Raw genomic sequence first — 22,479 nt, 5'->3', positions numbered from 1 at the left:
TATCTGTGTTATAACAAAAGGTACAGCCAAAATACCAATGGGGCTGGGGCAATGGTATATCACTACGCCCACCTGGGGTGTTGCCCCGTCCACTACAAGGGGTGATGCGCAGGCCTCCATGCACTAGGATGTGCATGTGTGGAAAAAGCACCACTGGTAACACCAGTACCATCCAGGCTGGACTACTTTGTAACTCACCCCATTTTGAGGAAGTGTGTGGAAAATTCAGTTGGTACGAAGTATAGCTGCTGATCTTTGAACTGGAGTGTATGAAGCATGAAACTGTGCAAAGTGCTGTTTTTAACCTTTAAGGTCCTAAGTAGGGATGTTGATACCTTAAGGATTGTCCAGTGGCACAACTGGATCAAAGTCAGAAATTCTTCTTTGTGTTCCTCATGGTCTGATGTTGATGGTTTTTTTTTTTTTAAGTGATTGTGTCACAGTTCTGGAATGTGATCCTGAGGAAGACCTGTTCCATGGTTTCTGGCTTTTTTCAGGAAGCAATGAAAGCATGACCAACTATGAAGCATTTGGGAGAGTAAACCTGACTGCTCAGGCCACTGGTACGCCTAACTTCCCTGCTGCTTGGGAGCCAGGAATACAAATGCTGTCATCCCCCCCCCCCCCGGAAGCAATTACTTTTAGGTGGGGGCAGTTGAGCACCAGTTGGGGGCAGTTGAGCAGCCTGTTGCCCACCTTTTTGCTTTTTGTTCTGAAAGTGATACAGGTGGGCAGCTGCTCTGATCACTGCCCTTCTCTATCCCTTTGGGGGGAAAAAACAAAAGTGGGCTTTTCCCTTTTTGAAAGGCAGAGAGAGACCTGTGTGGCACTCAGAGCAGGTCCCTGTCGCTATCACTTCTGGAAAAAAAAGCATCTTTGAGTGTGCACCGTGGGGTGCACTGCAGGAGTTGAATGGATAGCAGCACAGCTCCCTCTGTGGCTCATTGCCCTGTGGCGTGTGCTCAGCCGCCACTTTTTTCCAAAAAAGCAAAAAATGCAGTGGCCCAGTGCACACAGTGGTGAGCCCTGCAGCAGGAGTGAATGGTGGTGCAGCACCCCCCCAAGCATCCCGCCCAGGGGCACTTGTCTCGGCTGACCCCTTGTATGCCAATGGCTGAGTGTGATTTTTGAGACTACTGCAGCGATTGTGGTGTTGTGGGGACCCAGGAATTTTTCCCCTTACCCCGGGGGGGGGGGAAAGCCCACTGGCCTTGGGGAGAGTCTGGGAGGCCCACAGCCACCTGTGCAGTTTTTGTGCAAAAACTGGAAGTGCAGTCTGATCCCCAAACAAAGTGATTTTTAGCATCAGGGAGGCCCATGGAGAGGGCTGAGGGCCTTCTGGACCTTTCCCAAGGCCAATGGGGGCCCCTAGGTAAGGGGAGAAACCCCCAGGGTCTCTGCAGCTCTGCGATTGCCATGGTGCCATCGGGAAACCACTTACTGAGTCACTCCCCTTAAGGGGGAATGGTCCAGTTTTGGTTCCCAATGGTGGGTCATGACCCACCACTTTTGGAACCACTGGCTTAAAATTGTCTTAGTCAAGAAAGCTGTCAACTTGATCAAGTAGACCTGGAAAACCTTTGTCTTTTGACAACTGCATGCATTAATTACAGCTGTAATCATTGCTGTTGGAATGACTGCAGCACCAACTTGCATATTCAGTGACTGAAAGCTAATCTGAATTAAAAAGACTTTCAAGGAATACTGAAATGAACCAAGTTCCTGGATCTGTCGAATTTCTTGCAGGAGAAAGCTCTGCAGGCTTGGGCTATAAAAGAGCAATTGCCACTAATTGTATAGTACTAGGGATCTACCATAAATTGTCGCTAGATCCTAATGTGGGAGAGGATTCATATGAGAAATAAATCGAAGGCCCAACCTTTATGGACTTGAAAAGTAAGTTTTAAGACCTTGACTATGGACCAGAAGCAAACTAGCAATCATGTACATTTGTGCTGACACACTATTGCCCCAAAGAAAGACCAACTTCCATTTTTTTCAACTCTGTTCTCATTCAGTCTTTGGAGTTAATGCATGGGATTTCAAATTATCTTTTGAGGGAAGGTGTCTCTATTCACTTGGTGAGCTACGAACTTTGCATAAGATTCCAGTTTGCCTTTCCACCAAAATGACACTTCTCAATCAAATGGCAGAACTCGGACAAAGTAAGTTACAGCGTAATCCTAACCCCCTGGCACAAGTCACTTGTACTGACCCAGGGGTGTTGTAAATGTGCCGAAAGGCACGTTTGTGCTGACTTTAGAGTTGGAGAGGCCAGTGCAAGGAGTTGTACTGGCCTCCAAGCGCCCAACCTAGGCTTGGCGGGTAAGTTTGCGTTGGCTGAGCTATGCCAACACAGGGGTCGGGGTTGGGTGGGGAGAAGGTATTTCAGGGCAGGGGTGGGCAGGCAACTGGAGTTCCCAGGGATGGGTTGGCAGGAAGCGGGAGGCGGGGCCAGGATCCTGCAGTTATGCTGGATCCTGATCCCATTCCCAGGTGGCATGGAGCAGCTTTTGGTTGCTCTGTTCTACTCAGATTTGTGCCATTTCCGGAGGTGACTCAGATCTGAGTAGACCTATTGGGGCCAGTGCAGTGTGGCACAGGGTAAGGGGAAAGTTTTCCCTTTGCCTTGGGTTGTGCCAGTTCTGGCCCGAAACTTGCCCTGGATGCAGTGCTGGCCTTCCTGTTCCAGCACAAGTTAGGATTGTGCCCTTAGGCACTTTTAAAGGGAAGAACAGTTTTCTAAACAGTTACGGTCATACTTGGGTAGAGACTTCTACTATGTAAACATCTTGTAGGAAAGTAGTAATTTCACAGGAGGGGATAAGTGGAACCAGTAGAGTGTTTCGGTAAATGGTACTGCATTTTGATCTGTATTTTGCAAACGACTGACACTATGTCTGTCAGCTACCGTGGTGAGTTTTGTTTAAGCTTTTCTCCTTCTAGAATTTAAATTCTCATTGAGATCTACTTCTGTGTGTATTTCCTTTTAATAGTCCTTCATGTTACATTTGAATTCTCTTGTGAAATTCACAAGAGACTCAAGCCACTATACAGTGTGTCCTAATCTCCTTAATGGACTCGCGTTTAATTTAGCCTTCAGAAATTTAACTACCCTTGGGACAGTTTTTGCATACATTTGTATTCTTAATATTTCAGTATGTTATAATGAGAATCAATCTGTTTTAAGAAGTCTGTTCCTAGTTATGCCACCCATGCAGTTCTTTATATTAAAAAAAAAAAATCCAGAACACTAAGTGTTTTTTTTTTTTTTTTCAATGCTAAGGTACAGGTTTCAAGGCCAGATGTCCCATAAGAAACACATTTTAGAAGCAGCAAATTACAACTAATTATAGAAGCTGCAGAAACAGATTTGTAACACATGACTTTGTGCAACCCAGAACTAATATTTGATATTGGACCATGCAGATGGCTACTGCTGGAATGATCAGATTTCCTGCTTGCATGGTATTTGAAACTTGAATTTTGTGGTGCATACAGCAAAAGGTCAAATGTCACAAATGTAAAGCACTCTCAAAACAAGTATTTGTTACAGATGTTTAAGAATCTATAGCAAGAAAGGAGTTTTTAAAATTACAACTGACATTTGGACAAATTATTCTACGGTATGCTCACCCTTGGAGAATAACATTTGGATTTCTGCCAATGATAGAATTTATCTTTGTAATAATAAGAATGTAAATGAAAGCAATCTCTTTTCTTTTCTGAGCATCTATTTAGGAAGTTATAAATTCAGTTTATTTCATGACAAATAACTCCTCCTAGAATACTGGTTCCCAAGCTTTTCTTACGCAGCTGCCCTTAAAAAATTTCAGGTACCATCTTAAGCCCCTTCTTCGTATTTTATAGATCAATATCTTACATTAAAATGTTTTTGGAAAAGTTGATTTATGCGTATTGCTTTCATGTAGCCGTTTGCCCTGAAAGGACATGTAATATGACCAAATCAGCTTTCGTATTATTTATTTATTGCCTTTCCCATAGAGAGAATAAATCTGATTAGTTTATAGGTTAAACTTTTGTACCTATCATTTTTAATATGTGATTGACTATACAGCCATGTTTGTCCTGTGGGAAAGTAAGTAGTATTGTGCCAAGAACCTTATGAAAAATAACACTAAATAGTTGGGTGTCATGAAGTAAATTTAGCAAAATACTGTACAAGTGAGTAAAAAATGACTACAGACTTAATGCTGCATTTATTTACTAATTGTGTGATGCTTGTTTTGTGTAGCAGTCTGGAGCTGCTCCCCATTGCCCATTGCTCCCCATATGCCCAGCATAACTGCCGGGTCCTGTCCCCAGCTCCTGCTCCCCACCCATCTGCCCCCAGGAATGCCCGCCACCTGCCCTCCCCCACCCTGGAATGCTTTCCTCCCGCCTCCTCCCAGCCATCCCCTCACCCCCCCCCCGACCCCTGAGTTGGCTGAGTTCAGCCAATGCAACCTTACTGTGCTGGGCCTGGACCTGGTGCAGGGAGGCAAGCACAACTCCTTGCTCTGGTCTCCCCAACTCTTAAGTCAACACTAATGTGCCTTATGGCATTCTTGCGACACCCCTGGGTTGGCGCAAGTAACTTGTGGTGGCCTAACCCAGGAGTTGGGATTGCACACTAAGGGCCCAATCCTATTCAATTTTCCGTGCCAGGGCAGCTGTGCCAATGGGACATGCACTGCATCTTGTGGTGAGAACATTTGTTCCCTTACCTTGTGGTTGCTTTGTGACTCCACTGGTGCTGGAAAATGGGATAGGCTTGGTCCCTGTCTAGTATGCTTTTACCACTGTGCTGATTTCTTGTGGTGATGTTTTTAACTTGTTCTTGGCCCTTCCTTTGTTCTCTTCTATAACTTTTCCTTTCATTGTTTCCTTGCTTTTCCATTACCTTTCTTTGGGTGCTTTGTGCTCTTGTTTCTTCCACTTCTTCCTTCTCTGTCATATTTTTATGGTCAAGGTGAGCTTTAGCCTGTTTACTCCTTTCTTTTGACTTCTCTACGGACACCTCTAACTAATTCTGTCCTTGATTTCCTGTATCTCAAGCTGCTGCTGCCACCTCTGCCCCTTCCTTTATTTTTTCTGACATCCTTGAATTGAACATAATGCCTGGTACCACTTCTCAACTTACTTTGCTTACCCAGGTCCTCTTGTCACTAGAGCACTATGGAGTTTTAAGGACAAAGCATATAAAATGTGAGGAATCTGTGATTTGCTTATTATGCTTACATGACATTTTCCTTCAGTGCATTCAATGTGGTTCACAGCCCAACTCCCTTGCTTCAGGGGTTCTTAGCAGGTACTGCTGCATAGCAACTGCCAGCAAGGGAAGACTCGCTCCTTCAGGGGCTCAGCTGTGCAGCTAAACCATACTGCCTCACTGGGAACTGTTACTTGGAAGAAATTAACCAAAGGGTAACACCAAATGGTGACTTGCAAAGTTGGTGGGAAATTCTGTCTAAAAAACAATCCTGGTTCTTTCTGTTTCTAATTGGTGTGATTTTATTGTTAGGCTCTTTTGTAAACTACTGTGAAAGTGACTTGGGACTCTAAAGTGGGATATACAATTGTCATTAAAACAGCTTATGATATAATAGACAATATAGAAGGGAAAATGAACACAACATTGGTGTGTGTGTGATTTAAATCTGGAGAGCAGCCTGAACAATTAAACTCCTTTTGCATTTTCCTGTTCAAATTCAAAGTCTCACCAACCTACTTGGACTTTTGTTAGAGCTTCTTGTTGTAGATCTTCCACGTAATTTGTGACCTGGCTGTTGAGCCCAGCCAGACTTCTCAATTCCCTTGTTGGCTTTCACAGATAACGTTGTGAATATTGCTTGTTTTCTTTTTAAGTCTGTGCTTTAAATGTTTTTAAGCATTTCAGGTTATCATATCAGCTTAGCTAATATGTGCCTGACGCTTCATTAGAACCACTGGCTCCCTTGGTACATTGCAGTATAAAATGCTAGGAGTGAAACCTGGGAATTTCATACATGGAAAGTGTGCACACTAGTAGTGAGCTAAGACCTTAGTTGAGTGATCTAGCTCCAAGTAATACTAGATCGGCCCCCCTCTTATGCAAATATTGCATTCTGAGGTCAGTGCATGCACCCAAAGTCATCAAATACATACTGTGTCTTTAAGAACTAAAATCACAGTATGAGAGACACATGGGAACTAAGGGAACTGCAACTGCACTCTTCTGTTTCAAGCTCGCTCCAGGTCATAAACAGAGGCAGTGGAACGGCTAGCATAGTGGCCTGCACTATATTGTTTTTCTCTTTTTGTGTAGAAGGGAGGAAAGGAAAGGAATTGAAAGAAAGGAATAAGATTACATACATCTTATTGTATGTAAGATGCAGGCCAACTGTATTATCAAAAACAAATCTTGTATCTCTATAACAGAACTAGAAGAAGTATGGAAAGAGCTCCATGTTTCTTCCTATTATTAACGATACACCTCTTCACCCTGGCTGCTTATTCATACTGCTATTGTGCTTCTACATTTCAAAGAAATATGCTAGCCTCTTCAATTGCTCTCATGTAATGATGGCAAGCCTTCCAAAGTGGACTTGTTCGCTGCCTTTAATGCAGCGGTCTCCAAAGCAGAGACCGCTGTGCACTGGGATAGGCATCCCCTGCGTGAACAAACCTTATATCACATTTGTGGCAGCTAGTCACTTCTGGGGTCTGTCAGTCCTGTAGGCTTTGTGCTCAAATTTCTGGGCATGATGTGAAGGTCAGGGGTGATCTGCAGCAGAATAGAGGAGCCCCTGGGCCGAATGCTAAACTCTGTTCACCTGGGGAAAGGATCACAGCGGATGCTGGATCTGGCCTGTGGGCTGGCTTTGGCACCCACTGCTTTAATAGAAAGGAGGAAATGACTTCAAGTTTTTGTGTACTATCAATATAGTCATGATGTGAACAGGCCAATGGAAGTTTTGACTTTTGTTGGGAAAATAATGTGATACTTCTCCCCAGCAATGGTTTGAGTATTTCTGTTAAGAGTTAGATATAATTCACAAGGCATTGCAGAATTCATAACCCAGCTTAATCCTCTGAGAGAACCCTTTTCTAACATGCTATCAGGCATGAAAATAGGAAGGTGTTTCCAGAGGAGAAGAGAGAGCTCCATCAGAAGTTCAAAGGGAGTATACAAGAAAAAGCATTTCCTTCTCGACTCTAATAAAAGAAAGAAAATTGCCTCTGACACAAAATCCTAAATTTACAATGGTTAACTTTTAAAAGCAACACACAATATGATCCAAGAAAAGAAAAACAAACAAAATCAGCATCAGAAAATGTACAAAATTAAGGAAGAAGGAGGAGAACAATTCAAAGTATAATTACATGCTTAAGTCTTTACAAACAAACAAAACGTGAAACACATGTGAGAAATAAATTTGCAAGAACAGGACTTGACTCAAAAGAATGAGGGAATTACATACCTACCCAGCACTGTTGCAACTGCAATGCAGCCCCGAGGTAAGGGAACAAATGTTCCCTTACCTTGAGGAGGCCTCTCTGAGTGCCCCTGCACCTCTGGATGCTGTGCACACCCCGTAGGCACGGCTATATCAATGCTGGACAGTTGGATAGGATTGGGCCCTTAGAAGTTCTGTGACAGAGACTATAAGTGTAACTCTCCTCTACTTCTAGAGTTTCATGTAAACATTTTCGGGCTGCTTTTTGTCCTTGACAGATTAGATGCTGAAAGCAAATAAAATCCAGTGGACATCAAAATAAACACTGATGCTAAGAATAATAACACAGAACAATTAAATGGGCTAACAGAATTTAAAAATATGTTGATAAAAAGCAGGAACCACCACTCAAAACTGAAGGCCTGACAAAGTGAAATAAATTTAACAGTGCATCAGTCTATACTATGGGAATCTTATGAACTTCGTAGAAGCGGAAGGGTACCACTGCTGAAAAACTCTTGTTCCGTGTTGCTGCCAACTTGATTTCTGATGGTGGCAGGATATGAAGCAGGATTTTGATTTGTGACCTCCGTAGGTGTATGAGAGATAGTAGCCATTAAATAGCCAAGCAACAACATGTTCCATGTCGTGGGTACATGAAAGCAATCTGACTATAGCATTTTGTACTAGCTGAAATTTCTGAAGACTTTTTGGAAGCACCATCATGTTGCTGTTGCAGAAGTAATTGTATTGTGATCAAGGCAGGTGTAAAGTGGCCAGATTAGCTTTTTCTGGGAAATGATGTAACAGACGCATCAACTGAAGCTATGCAAAAGTGTGCCTGCCCCCCCACAACCACCACCTGGGCACCCAGGAGCAAAATTGGGTCCAGGAGCACTCCCAGGCTATGAATATGATTCTTCAAGGGAAGTGCAAGCCTATCTGAAATAGCTGACCCATTCCTTTCTTTCCTACTTACTTAAAAGCGCCTCAGTCTGAATGTAGTTTCATGTTTTAGCCTGCTTCTAGTCCATTGCAGATTCCAGGCAATGGTTCAAAACCTCTACAGTCTCTCCAAACCCAAGTCTCAAGTGAGTGTTGGGTGTCATCCATGTTCTGATGACAACCCAACTAAACCTCTGGATAACCTCTCCAAGTATTTTTAAGTAGATGTTATATAGCATGGAGGATAAGAGAGAATCCTGAAGGACCCTGAAAGTTAATGACCACAGGTTGAATGGTAGCCTCCTAGAACCACCCAGCTTTCTTAGTAGGACTGAAACCAGGACAGCACTGTGCTGTCTAGTCACATTATGCTCAGGTGGCCCTGAAGGATACCATAGTTATTGTTGTATGAAAACTGCTGAACTATCTTGCAGAAAGAACAAGGGTGTGCATACTTGTCCAAGTCCTGGCATAGATTGAAGTGACTACGCCCCTGGAGCAACTTGGGCAGTTTCTGTCTCAAATCTACAAACTGTAGACCCATGTTTAAGTGAAATAAGATGACAGTTCAAATGTATGATTACAAACACTTGTAATCAAGTTCACTTAAAGTGCATTAGAAACCATATACTGTTTGTTGGTAGGAAGAACTGGTGGAGACACAGCGTTGCTGATTGCTTGGCGACTGTTCTGATTCTTATTCTTATTACTCTTTTCAACAAAAAGTAGGTTACAGAGTTGTTTGCATAGCTAAGAGTGCAATTCTAACACGCCCTTGGGCTGACGCAAATCCCCTATGCTGACCTAGGAGGGTTGCAAACATGCTGTAAAGCACATTTGTGCCTCCTCTAGAGTTGGCGGGATTGACGCAGGGATGTGCGCTGGCCCATGGAAGCTGAATCCAGCCTTCGCGCCGACTCTGATATGAGGGTTGCATCAGCCAAGCTCAACCAATGCAAGGATCTGGGGTGGGCAGGGAGGAGGCAGGAGGGAGGCATTCTGGGGTGGGAGATCCCGGGGCGGGGAGTGGGGCTGGATCAGCAGTTATGCCGGATCCGAACCCTTGAGCAGCGTGGACTGGATGCAAGCTGCTCCGCTCTCCTCAGACTTATGCCTCTTTCGGAGGTGGCACAAGTCCAAAGAGACACATTGGTGCTGCAGTGGCTTACCTAGGGGTAAGAGGCAGAGTTTCCCCTTGTCTCCGGCTGAGCCGCTTTGGGCCCCTAACTTGCGCTGGATACAGTGCAGGCCTCCTGGCCTGCCTGTTCCAGTGGAAGATAGAATTGCCCTGTAAATAACCCAGTCTAACACAGTTTTACCATGAAGCAATGGAACATACCGTCAAGCAAATATTTTCAGGACTGCAGCCTTAATAACTGACTCTTTGCCCCCAAAGTGCTCATTATCTTTAAAAAAAAAATGCAAAAGAGACACCAGCAACAAGTACTGGAAAAGATGGCATGGTGGGTTGAAGATGAACAATTGCAAATTGTATCTATTCTTTATATAAACCTCCCATCAAAAGGGCTAATCAAGTCAATACTGCTTAAAGTTCAGAAATACTGCAATATTGAGTACTCCCAGACTCTATTCCGTCTAAGGGGTTTGCACCTATGTGTGGACTCCCTTGGCAACTGTGTGGCATCACAACTTGTGATGCTGCCTCCATTGGTGATGGCATCATCACATCATTGCCAGACATCCAGGTTGCCAAGTTCCACACTGTATGGAGCTTGGCTGGGAGGTGTGTGCCATGCACCTTAGTGGGAACACTGCTCCCAGGCCATTTTCTGGGCCCCACTGAACTATGATTCATAATGCATTTCATTTGTATAGCACTTTCTGAATGTGCAAAGTGCTTCACATGTATTATCATTTATATTTACAAGTTTGTTGTAGTTGTTGTTATCCCTATATTGCAACTGGGGAGCTCAGCCTGAAAAAGAGTAGCTGGCTTACGGCCGCCTAGTAAGTTCCCAGTCGACACAAGATTTAAACCAGGGAATTATTGATTCTCAACTGACAGCCCAATCCTAACCAACTTTCCAGCCCCCCTGCAGTTGCAGTGCAGCCATGAGATAAGGGAACAAATGTTCCCTTACCTTGAGGAGGCCTCCACGACTGCCCCACCACCACCACAGGATAAAGTGTGTGTCTCATTGGCCCAGTTGCATCTGCGCTAGAAAGTTAGTTAGGTTTGGGCTGTCAGTCTCTGCACCACTGTGAGATACCACTGCAGTTTAAAGTTGTCAACAGTATTAAGCTTTATTGGGCTGTAGTCTATTTTGTCATAATAAGAGTGACTTTAAGGGGTGTAAGTTCTGTTGTAATCTAAAAGTAAGTCCTACTGAGTACGCGTACATAGGATTGTGCTCTAACAAAAGTTTAAATCTAGGTCAATTTCCTCATCTTGATGGCTTAATTTTCTTGCTACTTGTTTATCCCTAATTTTCTGTAGGTTTGTCCAGGAAAGTGATTTTGCCATTTTCTGCAACACTGGCGCAATTTCTATGTATTTTATTTATCCTTCTGTGTTCAGTCTTTTGCATGTTTCCTTTAATTGACTTTAGGAAGCTGCTCTTGGGAAAGAATGTATAGAATCTTTTTTGAAATTTTAAATTTATTTATCTTGTAGAGAAATTTTTATCAAAGAAGAGGATTGTGCCATATGTCTTAAAGTTCCTTGAATTCCAAGTGTTTGAGTTCCTAGGGGAGTGCATTCTGTAGCTAGATCCTCTCAACCGATAATGCTTTCGCTCCGGATCTCATGCATTTGTCAGGAATTCGTAAATGTCTTTGTCCCACAAGAGTGCAGCTGTCTTGGTGGGTCATGGGGCTGTAGTTGCAGATGTATCTGAGTCCTAATCAGTGTGTGATATTTTGTGTAGCAGTAGGAAATCACTGAATGGAATACATCACAACCTGTTTATGATGGTCTGATTAGTTCTTAAAATGATTGCTGTAAAGGAGTGTAATATTAACTTCAGTTTTAGCACTTAGAGGCTGCAGTCCTATACATACTCAACATACATACATACTGGAAGTAAGTCCTGTTAATTTGTGAGCTTATGATTGTGTACGCACTGGAGGGCAGCGGTGTGTTTTTTTAATGCATTTTATTTAAATAGCTGATCTATGATGAACAGCATAAAATGAATTTTTAAAAGACAGTAAAATATCAACCATCTCAAATTGTTCAGGTTCTTAAACATTTCAGCTGCTTTTATTAAAATAATCCCATTTGAAGTCTCATTCGTTACAGTGCAAATTAAGCACCACAAACTCTGGGCAGTGTCCTGATATGCCAGGTTATTTTAATGATGTAAGAGTTTTTTTTAGTCATACCTGTAGCTCATGAACTTAAAAATGTATTGATGTTATCTCTTCGTTAATGTTTTGAGTGTAGTAATAAAAAAAGCTTCACAAGATCATTTTTTTGAGGTGAAGCACAAAGCAGAGTGGAATGATAAAATTAAATATTTTAAAACTAGAAAAATATTATTGCCTGACACTTCCAAATGTTGCAATTTATTTTTTTTAATTTGGGGTCAAGGTTTTGGAAGTTCTCTTAAATCCTAGAACTGGACAAACTAAAAGGAAAGGTTTATAGTTGAAAGAAATACAGTTTTCCACCAATGGTGCTTTAAATAAAAATATTGTTTTTATGAGCTATGCCTTTCTTATTGCTGATGTAATGTAGAACTGTTTCAGGTTTTTAAATAATTAGTTTCAGGTTTTTAAATAATTATTTAAGAATGGGACACCAGTCTTGAGCTTCATCAGTATAGGTCTAGAGCAGAGGTGACAAACTCATTTAATACAGGGGTCTGAATAGTATTCATGGTGCCTGCTGAGGACTGGAAGTGACATCATTAAGCAGGATCATGTCATCAAGGAATTGTTGGCCAGAGATAAACACTTTTTTCTCACCTAGGAACTCATTAGCAGCAAATGACTGAAGAGAAAATATACAAATCTGTACAAATGCTGTCTTCAGGCCACTGTGTGAAATTAGTTTGAGATCCTTGTTCTAAGGGTTGCAGGAAGAGTGATGTGGCACCTCATGTTCATTTGACTTCACAGAGCTCTGTGTTTTGACCTTAGACAAATAAAATTTGCAATAACGCTTTAAGCCTACAACTATTTAAAGTAGGTGTGTATATATTTTTCCTGTGCATTATTTTATAGTATCTTGCCAATTTATTTTGCCATTAAAGCAACCAAATGTTTGTGTTTACTCAGCTCACATGCAGAACAAATGAGTTCTCATAGAGTACAGAGGAATGTGGTTAGGTTCACAATTGGTATTAGGAATGAAAACTACAAATAAGCATTTGCATGTTTCAAAAAGGTAAATGCTTCAGTAAAAATAAGTTCAATACTTATTTTGCAAAGTGTAAAATTACGGTATCTGAAAGGAGAGCTGAATTCTGTATGTAATTTCAATGTAATTTTATTCCCAAACCAAAAATATTTTGGCATGTCTATCATTACAGAGTAGGTTGGATAAAATAGGAGTGGGAGGAAACAAAATAATAAGTAGATTATTCCTTTGGTATATGCAGAAAATCCATTTGGATTTTCTCATCCATTTTTCACTCCAAAAAGGCATAAACTGTAGTCCTATCTGTCTTGCTCTCTTTTTTGGCCCCTTGCCATCCATCCATGCTGACTCTCTCCTTTATTTGATTGGGTTATAAAGCTTGGAAGAGTCGGAGGATGGTAGTGTGACTAGTTGCTGAATACCAGCTGCTACTTAGATGCAGGACTTCTGAGGGTTGCATTAGTAATGTAACTTTGGAAGTTGCTATGGTTGTCCTGTCCTTTTGAATGATAGTGAAGCTTAATATCGTGGAAAGGAAAGAAGTTAGAAGGCTTGTTTCTGAGCAGATTGAATTGGGAAAACTTTACTCCCTTTTGGCATTCTTTCAAGAATTTCATACCCAGACTGATGCCTGTTATCACAGCATATATCTAGAATATCTTCAGATATTCCTGTGTCTTATTCCAGATTTTTACTAGTTCTGGAACAGATCACTTTCTTGTCCTTGGTATCCGTTATGTTTCATGAAGGATTTGGATTAGTGCAGTTTAAAAAGAATAAAATGAGGTAATACATCTAGGGCACAATCCTGACCCATGTTCCAGCACTGACATAAGGGCAATGCAGCTCCAAGGTAAGGAAACAAACATTCCCTTGCTTTGAGGTGGCCCCCAACTGCAGGATACAGCACATGTCCCATTGGCACAGCTATGCCAGTGCTGGAATATGGGTTAGGATTTGGGCCTTAAAGTTTTACTTCTGAGAGGAAGTGTGTAAGCGATGGCAGATTAAAACAGTTACATTTCCTGGAATGCGTTTTTAACACTTCAGTACAGCAGAAGTTATTGTATGTTGGACACAATCACAGATTTAATAGTGGAAAATCTGTAAATGTCTTGGTTTAAAGGCTCTTGTTTTTAGTTGTTTTTGTTTTAAATGCCGGTGTGAGGCCTCCCTGTGGGGGGAGGGGAGGGCCTGCCCGGCCTTTCGGAGGAGGACCCCCTTGTGGAGGCCTCAGAACAGTTCACCAGAAGAAGGGGGGGTTGTGTCACCCGGTTCCCCCTCTTTGGGTTGGCAGGATTTGCTAGTCAGGAGCAGGGGCTGCTAGCAGCAGATTCTCCTGCCTGCTCTTCTGACTCCCAACTGCCTTGTCATCTCTGGCCTCCAGGTTTATGTAGGGCAGACCCCTCCCCTTTGACCCCTCCCCTTCCCTCACAGGGATGGTACAAAAAGGGCCTATCTCTGGGACTGCCCTCCCCTGAGATTACCAGCACTCCTCCCCTCTCTCTCTCTGTTTCCCTCCCACCTTCTCTCACCTGGAGCTGCCAGGGTTGTTCCTGAGAGGGCTGGGAAGGCTGTTGCCTCTGCTCGGGTCTCTGCCTTTGGGGGGGGGGTCGGCCCTGCCCACCTGGGTCCTGTAGCTCTGCAGACGACTGGGGGGGGTCCAGCTGTGGGCTCCTGATGTCACAGCCAGGTGCCCTACCCGGCAAGGCAGGCCCCGGCTGGTTGGGCGAGGGAGTGTTCCCCTTCCCCCCCAAGGCGGGGGAGGGACGACTGCCCAGCAGCCGAATGGCCTGCGTCCTGTCTCCCCCTCCCTTCTCCAAGGTGGGGGGCTAAGCGGGGGGTTCGGCACACAGTGTTCCTCTGCTGTGTCTTGCCACCCACAGGAGTGCGCAGGCAGCCTATGGGGAGGTGGCCCCATGTTCCATCGGCTTCCTCCCTGATCCTCTGGCCCAGAAGTCCTCTCCCTGGCTAAGTTGGGGACTTGTGGGAGGAGGGGAACCCTGACAGCCGTTAATAGTTTGCATTACAGATTTTCTCATAAACTATAATAAAGGGAGTAACAGCTCTTTGTAACTGCAAGATAGTATCTCCTTTGCCTTCTGCAGATATATTTTAAGGATAGTAATCTTTTCTTTGTAGATCAGATTTCAGAGTGGTGAGTTCTTATCTTATGTTAATTATCCAGCAGACCCATTCAGATTTCAGTAGTGTGGGTGCGCGCTCACATTTCTCATATTAAGAAATATAACTCTAGTAAACTGGTCAATTATTAATAATTTGCTGTCAAGGGTTTGGTAGGTATTGTATAGAAGAGTCCCTTTCAGTGTAATGCAGCATGTAACAATGGTTTGTTCATTCATCAATATGGAATAAATGCAGATTTTAATGCCATTTGTCCCATAAGTGTAAGAACACATTGGAAGAATGAGAGAAAGGTCTCCCCTTTCCCACTCTTCAGCCATGTTGTCTGTGAGTACAAAGGGATCATTGGTGTGTGTTGTGGGCTAATAATGTAATATGACACTTAATATGGACATTAATGGTGACAGGGCAAAGGCTGAGAAAAGGTGGGTTAGATTAGGTTTACCCAGGCAGCTGACAGAGCAGAAAAGTTTATAGTGATTTTGCAGAAGTGGATTTCAGGGGGGCTTTCAGGGAGGAGAGGAAACGATGCTCATTTATAAGTAAGCAGAACTCTATTATCAAGATAAAAGTTCTGTAGAGCAGGCAAGATAAAGAGATGTTGGAAGTGAGAATTGGGATCAGAGTGGTGAAGTCTTGAATGTAGGGAAGACCTAAATGATACAGAGTGGTGGCAGGAGTGCAGGTTCTCCTTGAATATAGCAATTGGAAAGTGAGAGAGATTCACAATCAAACACATTGTGAATTATCCTAAATAAGAGAGCTAGAAATAATATGCATGAGGAACAACTTTGGTGTGGTTGCAGTGAACAACATAAAATTTCTAGAAAACGTGAAGCTGTGAAAGGAAATGAAAATTAGGGGAGGGTGAAATATGTGCGCACTTGTGTTGGCACATTCATATATTTGGTACAGCTGAACATTGTAGTAAAAAAAAAATGTGACTGAGTATATGCAGGATACCTTTCTCTTAATGAAGTTTGATTTATTTAAGATACTTTTAACCCACTTTTCCAAACCCAAGAGGCAGCTCAAAGTGACTTGCAATACAGCAAAAAAAAAAAAAAAAAAACCATATACAAAACATGGAAAGAAAATAAATATAAAAATAAAATTCAAAATCAACAACTCAGAACAACAAATAGCAGCCAACTTCAAAAACCAATAACTAAGAAACAGAAGCAGAAGCAATCAACTGAACACTTGTTGAAACAGAAAAGTTTTAATTCCTCTCTGGAGTTTGAAGTCAGCAGCTCACTCGTAGCTTCTTGGCCAAATGTAGTCAGGATACTTCTTACTCTAAAAATTAAATAACTGATTTCCTGACAGTGAACAATTTCTGGTCCCAGTGTGTACTACTTACTGTGAAAATGTATTATCTCATATTCTCATGGTGAAATCTGAGAGCTACTGCGGTAGAAACACTTTAGGGTTGGCTCCAGTTGTAAACTGGTAGTAAAGTACTAGTGAAGATGTTCTCTTTCTGAACAGGTTGGGCAGCCAAGGCATTGCAGAATGAATGCAGGTTGATGCACATGTAGACCTACAAATGAAAGGAAAAGTTGGAATGTACCTTGGGATTAAATAATAGGTTGTGTTTTGCGCTTCTGGAAAATATTTCATCAAATTTAGTACAATCCACGAGTTTTTCATGGTGCTAATAAACTGTAGTTTTATTTGCCACACAGAAATTATTGTAACAACTGCTTTGTCCTCAATAAATCAAAAGCAATGCATTCTTTTTGAGGCTGTGGTAACTAACAAAGACCCACATCACCACACATAACATTCTAATGGTATAATTGAAACCAACTTTTGAGAGTGAGAGAGCAATGTGTGCTCAGTGAGCTATTTTGGGGACAATAAATAGAGTGACTTCATGATTTGCTGCCTTAGAAAATGAATTCTTTCCCACTAGTAGTGTCAGGAGTCAATTAATATATTGCAGCAGTGGGCCTTGTGGTGTTTGTAGAACCATATGATTTGTATTAAAATACATACTCTAGCTTTAGATGCATGGATTTTATTTCTGATGAATGCTTAACATTTTTTTGTGAACTCTCATTTTGCTTATATATAGCTTGGGGAGGGGGCTAGCATTCACCCTTGTAGTTCATAGTAGTTATTCCAGGGGTTGAAGTAGCACCAAGGGTTCTTGAGCAAAGAATTGCAAGCCAAGCTAGTTGAGACACTGGAGATGCACTATTGGTTGTTTTTTTAAAAAATAAGATTGGTCTCTTAAATTTGAGGGCTTGTAGTGAGCCAAGAAGCAGGGTATATGTATTAAGATGAATCTGAAGCAATTTCAGGTATTACTGTGTTCAATTTTTTTTGAAGTGACAAAGAGCCTAATCCTATCCAATTTTCCAGTGCTGATGCAGCTGTGCCAATGGGGTACACACTGCATCCTGTGGTAGGAAGGCAATCACAGAGGACTCTTCAAGGTAAGGGAATATTTGTTCCCTTACTTTAAGGCTGCTTTGCAGCTGCACCAGGACTAGAAAGTTGGATAGGATTGGGCCCATAATCATAAATGGGCTTACTATCAGAAGGCTGCTCTAAATTTTAACTCTCTATCATCTTTGAGTGAATGTTTTGTTAGATGATTTTTGCTATATTTTTGCTTTTGGCAATCTTTGCTAATGATGCTGATCAGCCAGAATTGCCTTAATGTCTTCTCATTCTTGAACAGAAATTGAATATACACTGTATTGCAGCCTGTACATTGTGTGGAGAAACTGACCTCTTTTGTTCAGTAATTAGTGGCTCAGTCCCAAGACTTGGGATCCAATGCTGTGCCAGGGCAGCACCTGTGTGCTGCCCTGGCAATGTCCATCACAAACCATAAGTGCCATAAGTCATGTTGTGGCAGCCAGGAGAGGAGAGGTACCAGCAGAGAGGCCAATGCAGTCAGCACTACTCTGTGCTGCTCAAACATCCAGCAGGAGACTGTGGCAGTAAGTAGGCTGCCGAGCGGCAGGGAGGTCAGGGAAGGAGTGAAAGGAGGCCCAGGAGCAGGGGGAAGGAGGCCCAGCGGCAGTTCAGGCCCTGTAGGAACAGTTGCAGAAGCTGCTGCTGAATTGTAGCCCCCTCCTGAACCTGAAAACCCTACACAGGCTACTCGAATCTGCACCAGTGATTGAACTGGTTGATCTGAGTAGCCCCATAAGGCCTGCCCGGTTCCAGCAGGGGGTAAGAGAACCAATGTTCTTCCAGCTGGCTCGTTGGCCCCGTTTCTCGCAGCCACCATAGGGTTAGGCTGTCAGCAAATTCATGTTTTAGAATAGGAGCATGAACTGTAGTGTTATACCAATATTGCAGAGATGTTCAGCAGTTTACATTGATATTGTTATACTTAGGCTGCAAAACTATGCGCACTTTCGTGGGAGTAAGCCGTACTTAACACAGTGGGGCTTACTTCTGAGTAAACATGCTTAAGATTGTGCTGTTAGTTGAACTAAGTTATTAGAAAATTAGTGTTGTGATCCACTTTTTAAAAATCAATTAAATTTCTCTCTAATACTTTACAATCACTGTATTGTAATTGCTCAGGCTAGAGAATATATTTCAGGAGCAGAAATTACCTTTGCACACTTTTCTGAAAGCTTGTAGTAGGGTTTCTAATTCTGTTCTTGGAGACTTCCCCCCAACATTAATTAATTAATTAAAGCCAAGATCCTAAATAAGGAAGCAAGTCCTTTCAATGTAGTGAAACTTATGTCTGAGTAAAAATGTGTAGGCTTGCACTGGCAACATTACATTTTTTTCCTTAACACTTCCAGAATGGAAACTTTGCTGCTCCATGAGTTTTAGTTCATGGTACACAACTCCTTAAAAAAATATCTATGCCATAGCACCAGTGGAAACGGGGGGGGGGGGATTTCGTAGCGTGACAATGAAATGCAGTTGCTTGTCTGGGATTGCAGCTTCAATGCAATTTCAGTTCTTCCTCTACTTCTAGAATTGACTGCACTGGAAACGGGCAAGAGACTTGAAACTGAGTCTCAGGAGTGAGAGGAAGGCACAGGGAGACTTGAAAGTTTTGTAAATGGCTCTCATTGGATCCTGGGAGAGTTTTGATGATTACAGGAAACTCCAGAAGAATCCTGGAAGGTTGGCAACCTTAGTCTGTAACCTTTTTCTTGCTAAGCATTGTGTGGCAAAGCACACCATTCAGCATATATGGTATGAAGAAAGTCTTTCCTTGTGATCACAAATGCTGAATGGTGTGCTGTGCAACTTAATGCTTAGCAAGAAAAAAGTCTGTGGGCAGCATCTGCCTGCATCCCATGAACAATCACTATGCATGGGGATGAGTTATGAAGCATGTTAGTGGGGGGCTTGCTTACACTATCTCTACTGTGTGTTCCTGAATGTACTTGACATAACTACAGATGACTCCAGAGACTGCTCAAGGAGGTATGGGAGCTCTCCAAGGTTCTGCGTTTTGGGCTCAGAAAGGGAGAGGGGCTGTTTGAGGTAAAGCTAGTATATTTTAAAGCAAGTGTACACAAAAACTTGGTCCTCTGGAAAAGTGTCACTGTACAGGCTAGGTGAAGTGGTTAAGGTATATGATGAACCTTAAAACTTTATTTAGAAAGTAGATAGAATCATGTGGAATTAATTTTTGAAGGGCTTGAATATAATGTATTTGTCCTGGTCTGTGTCGAGGGCAGCTCCATATTCCTGGCTGCATTTTTAAACATATCCCCTGAATGTGTGTTATATATACAGTTGGGCGAAGAATCAAGCCAGCTAAACAATTATAGATTTTTTTTAAAAGTTTAAAATATACTGGTGATAGTTATAATTAATTGTTGTTTAGGAGAATAAATCACTTCGTTTTGTTCTTGCCTTTGAATTGAGATCTGCCAATAAAGCTATTTGATTCTGGCAACTCTCAGCAATAGAGTTGAGCCTTACAGTGTTGTATAGTTGACTGAAATGCTGCCATGAGATGCCTGTGGAAGTTCTTTTCATACTTGTTGGTTTGGCTGTCACTCAGAAAGCTGCTTCAAAACTATTTTGGTAAACTTACAGATCATATGATTAATGAGTCACATTGTCAAACTGAGTGCCGTGCAACCCTTCAGACACATCGCTCCTTGTCAGAGATTGAGCAAAAATAGTGTGCGGAGCTCAAAAAATATTTACATTTGCATCTTCTCTTTAATTTGTTTTCTTGGTTATTTGTCTTTGATATTTTGTAAAACTGCTCTTGTAATACAACACCTTTTAAAAACATGATATCTAGTTTCTCTTGTATGTTTTGTTTATACTTCAGCATATCTTGTTCATTTTGGGAAGGACAAGATGCCTCACAATGCAATCCTATGTCAAAGTTGCACTGACATTGCTGCTACATCAGCGCATTGTCTATCACAGTGCTTCTCAAACTTTGAAAGAGCTTTACTCTCTCAGTAAGCCTTTACAGGGGAGGGGCAAGGACAGGGAAGCGATCCCCAGGATTGTGTCCCTAAGGGGGGGCGAAGGGGGGTGCTTTCACTTACTTGGACTCAGTGAGAGCTGCTGGAGGCTGCAGGAGGTGTGGGGAGCCCAGCACAGCCCTCTGCAGGGCTCCCCGAGGCTTGGAATCTTGAAATGGAGTGATAGCAATGCACTTCCTGCAATGAGGCAATGTTGCACTCCTGAAAACCATAAGGGCTTCAAATGTTTTGCCAGCGGTGGCAGTGGTTGGAGTACCTGGCATACCCCAAGATGGAGCAGACAGTGCTTTCAGCTGTTGCAGAGGAAGGCTTGGTTAGGCAATGCAGTTCATAGCATAGCCACATTTGACAATACTAAATGGTCAATATCTGAGGAGTAGGAGAGACACGAGAACATCAGTGTGTGGCTGCATGAGATTCCCTCCTCTCCATTGCTTACTTGCGTGGTGTGCTTTGTCCTTGCTGCCCCTATTGGGGTGGTTCCACTTGGGTGTTTGTGCATGCATCTTTTGGGGACAGAGTCCCTGTAATAAGAATTCTGAGAAGATGGATATTAACTTACTCTCTTGCCACACATGCTGTGAGGGACAGCAGGTTGCTTGTGCAGATTACTCCCTTTGTGCGCAAGATGCCCTTTCTCTATGGTTCCTTTCCCAGAGTTTCTGCATATGTACTCCTTAAGTGTAGGTGACAAGAGATCAAGGGAGGAAAGTGGTCAGGGTGGAAGGGGCAGTGGGAGACGAGATTATCTAGTTTTGCTCTTTCCCATTATTCCCTACAGGTTTTCCTCTTCCTTTGCCAGCTCAGCTAGGGACATGTCCGTTATCTGAAGGGGTTTAGGATATGGCATACCTTCACTGCTCCTCATCCTATCTATATCCCTCCCACATCTCCACCCTGTTTGGTAATGTTTGCTGTCTGTGGTGTTGGGGGTTTGTTGGTGCAGCATTGTTCTGGCATCAGTGGTACATCCATCAATGGAACTGGAGCTCTGATAGTGGAACAATCATTGTACTGGCATTTGAGGACTTATACCATGGTGTACATTTTACATGGTGTACATTGCATGGTGTACTGGCATATCTGAAGTATTTGATTGGGCTGTTGGGTGTCCAATGCGAAGTGTTGTGAAGGTCATCGTGTATTTAAAACATGTTTATTTTCTGCAATACCATGATTATATTTATCAAGAAATGCATGACAATGGCTTTCAGTACATCTGTTTATTATATATTACTGTCAAATTAGTTCACAGCTCAAGAGTACCAAGCAAAATTCTTACACATCATAATCAGCATATCAAATATTAGAGTAATGGGGGAAAATCAGAGGCGTATGTTGGTACTGTTCCATTGATATAATAAATGTGTACTATTTAAGTAGCTGTCATTGTAGTGCATCAGAGCTTTCCTCTACGATTATTATTAATAGTGGTGATCCTTTGATGTTCCTATTGGCATGAAGAATATGAGCCGCGCTAGGCCTTTTGCTAAGGTTTTGAGTGTATCCTACTTCACAAATAATGAAACTAATTTTGTTTCCCTGTGGAACCAACCAAATCAGGCAGCTTTTCAAGCCCTTGGTTGTTTAGTGTGAGATGTCTAAAATTCCAGCTTCTTTAGCAGGAGGACCATATAATGTTTGTGGTGTGCAGACAAGCATCTGGGTGTAAGGAACTTTACTTTTCTATAAAGTAAAATTTAGCTGTATAAAGTAAAGTTGAATGAAAATGAGTCAATACATATGAGAATAAGATAATTCTACAGTAGTTGAGATCTTACAGAAGATGCATGTCTTCTCAGAGGTAATTCTCACTGTGTTCAATAGGGCTTACTTCTAGGAAAGTGCGTATAGGATTGCAGCTTTTGTTTACCTTTGCTATGAACTGTTGCTAAAATAGCTTACAGTGTAATAATGCTGCAGAGATTATTTTGTGGTTTGCAATAATTTAAAATGAGTTGCATTCTTTTCTGTTCAGACACTGAATACTCCCTGAGCTGTTTCTCTTTGGCAATATGTAAGAAAATTAGAAGATGTTTCCAAAATTTTCTCTTTCCCACAGTCCTCTCTTTTTCCCATGGTAGCTATAAATCTTATTTTCTTCATCCTATTGACTTTGTTTTCTATATGTTTTGTGAATTTAGTTGAATAATAGAAAGTAGTTCCTCCCTACCCCCAC

The 22,479-nt window shown here is 42.2% G+C and overlaps 1 protein-coding gene across 6 annotated transcripts in view; it reads left to right on the top strand.

The window, feature by feature from the left end:
- Positions 1 to 22,479, top strand: part of VPS13B (vacuolar protein sorting 13 homolog B) — a 494,765-nt gene that overhangs the window by 13,037 nt on the left and 459,249 nt on the right. The window lies entirely within an intron of this gene.

Source organism: Tiliqua scincoides, chromosome 4 (assembly GCF_035046505.1).
Source record: "Tiliqua scincoides isolate rTilSci1 chromosome 4, rTilSci1.hap2, whole genome shotgun sequence".
Classification (NCBI taxonomy): domain Eukaryota; kingdom Metazoa; phylum Chordata; class Lepidosauria; order Squamata; family Scincidae; genus Tiliqua; species Tiliqua scincoides.
The sequence above is the reverse complement of the archived record's forward strand: the minus strand, read 5'-3'. Positions and strand labels throughout refer to the sequence as shown.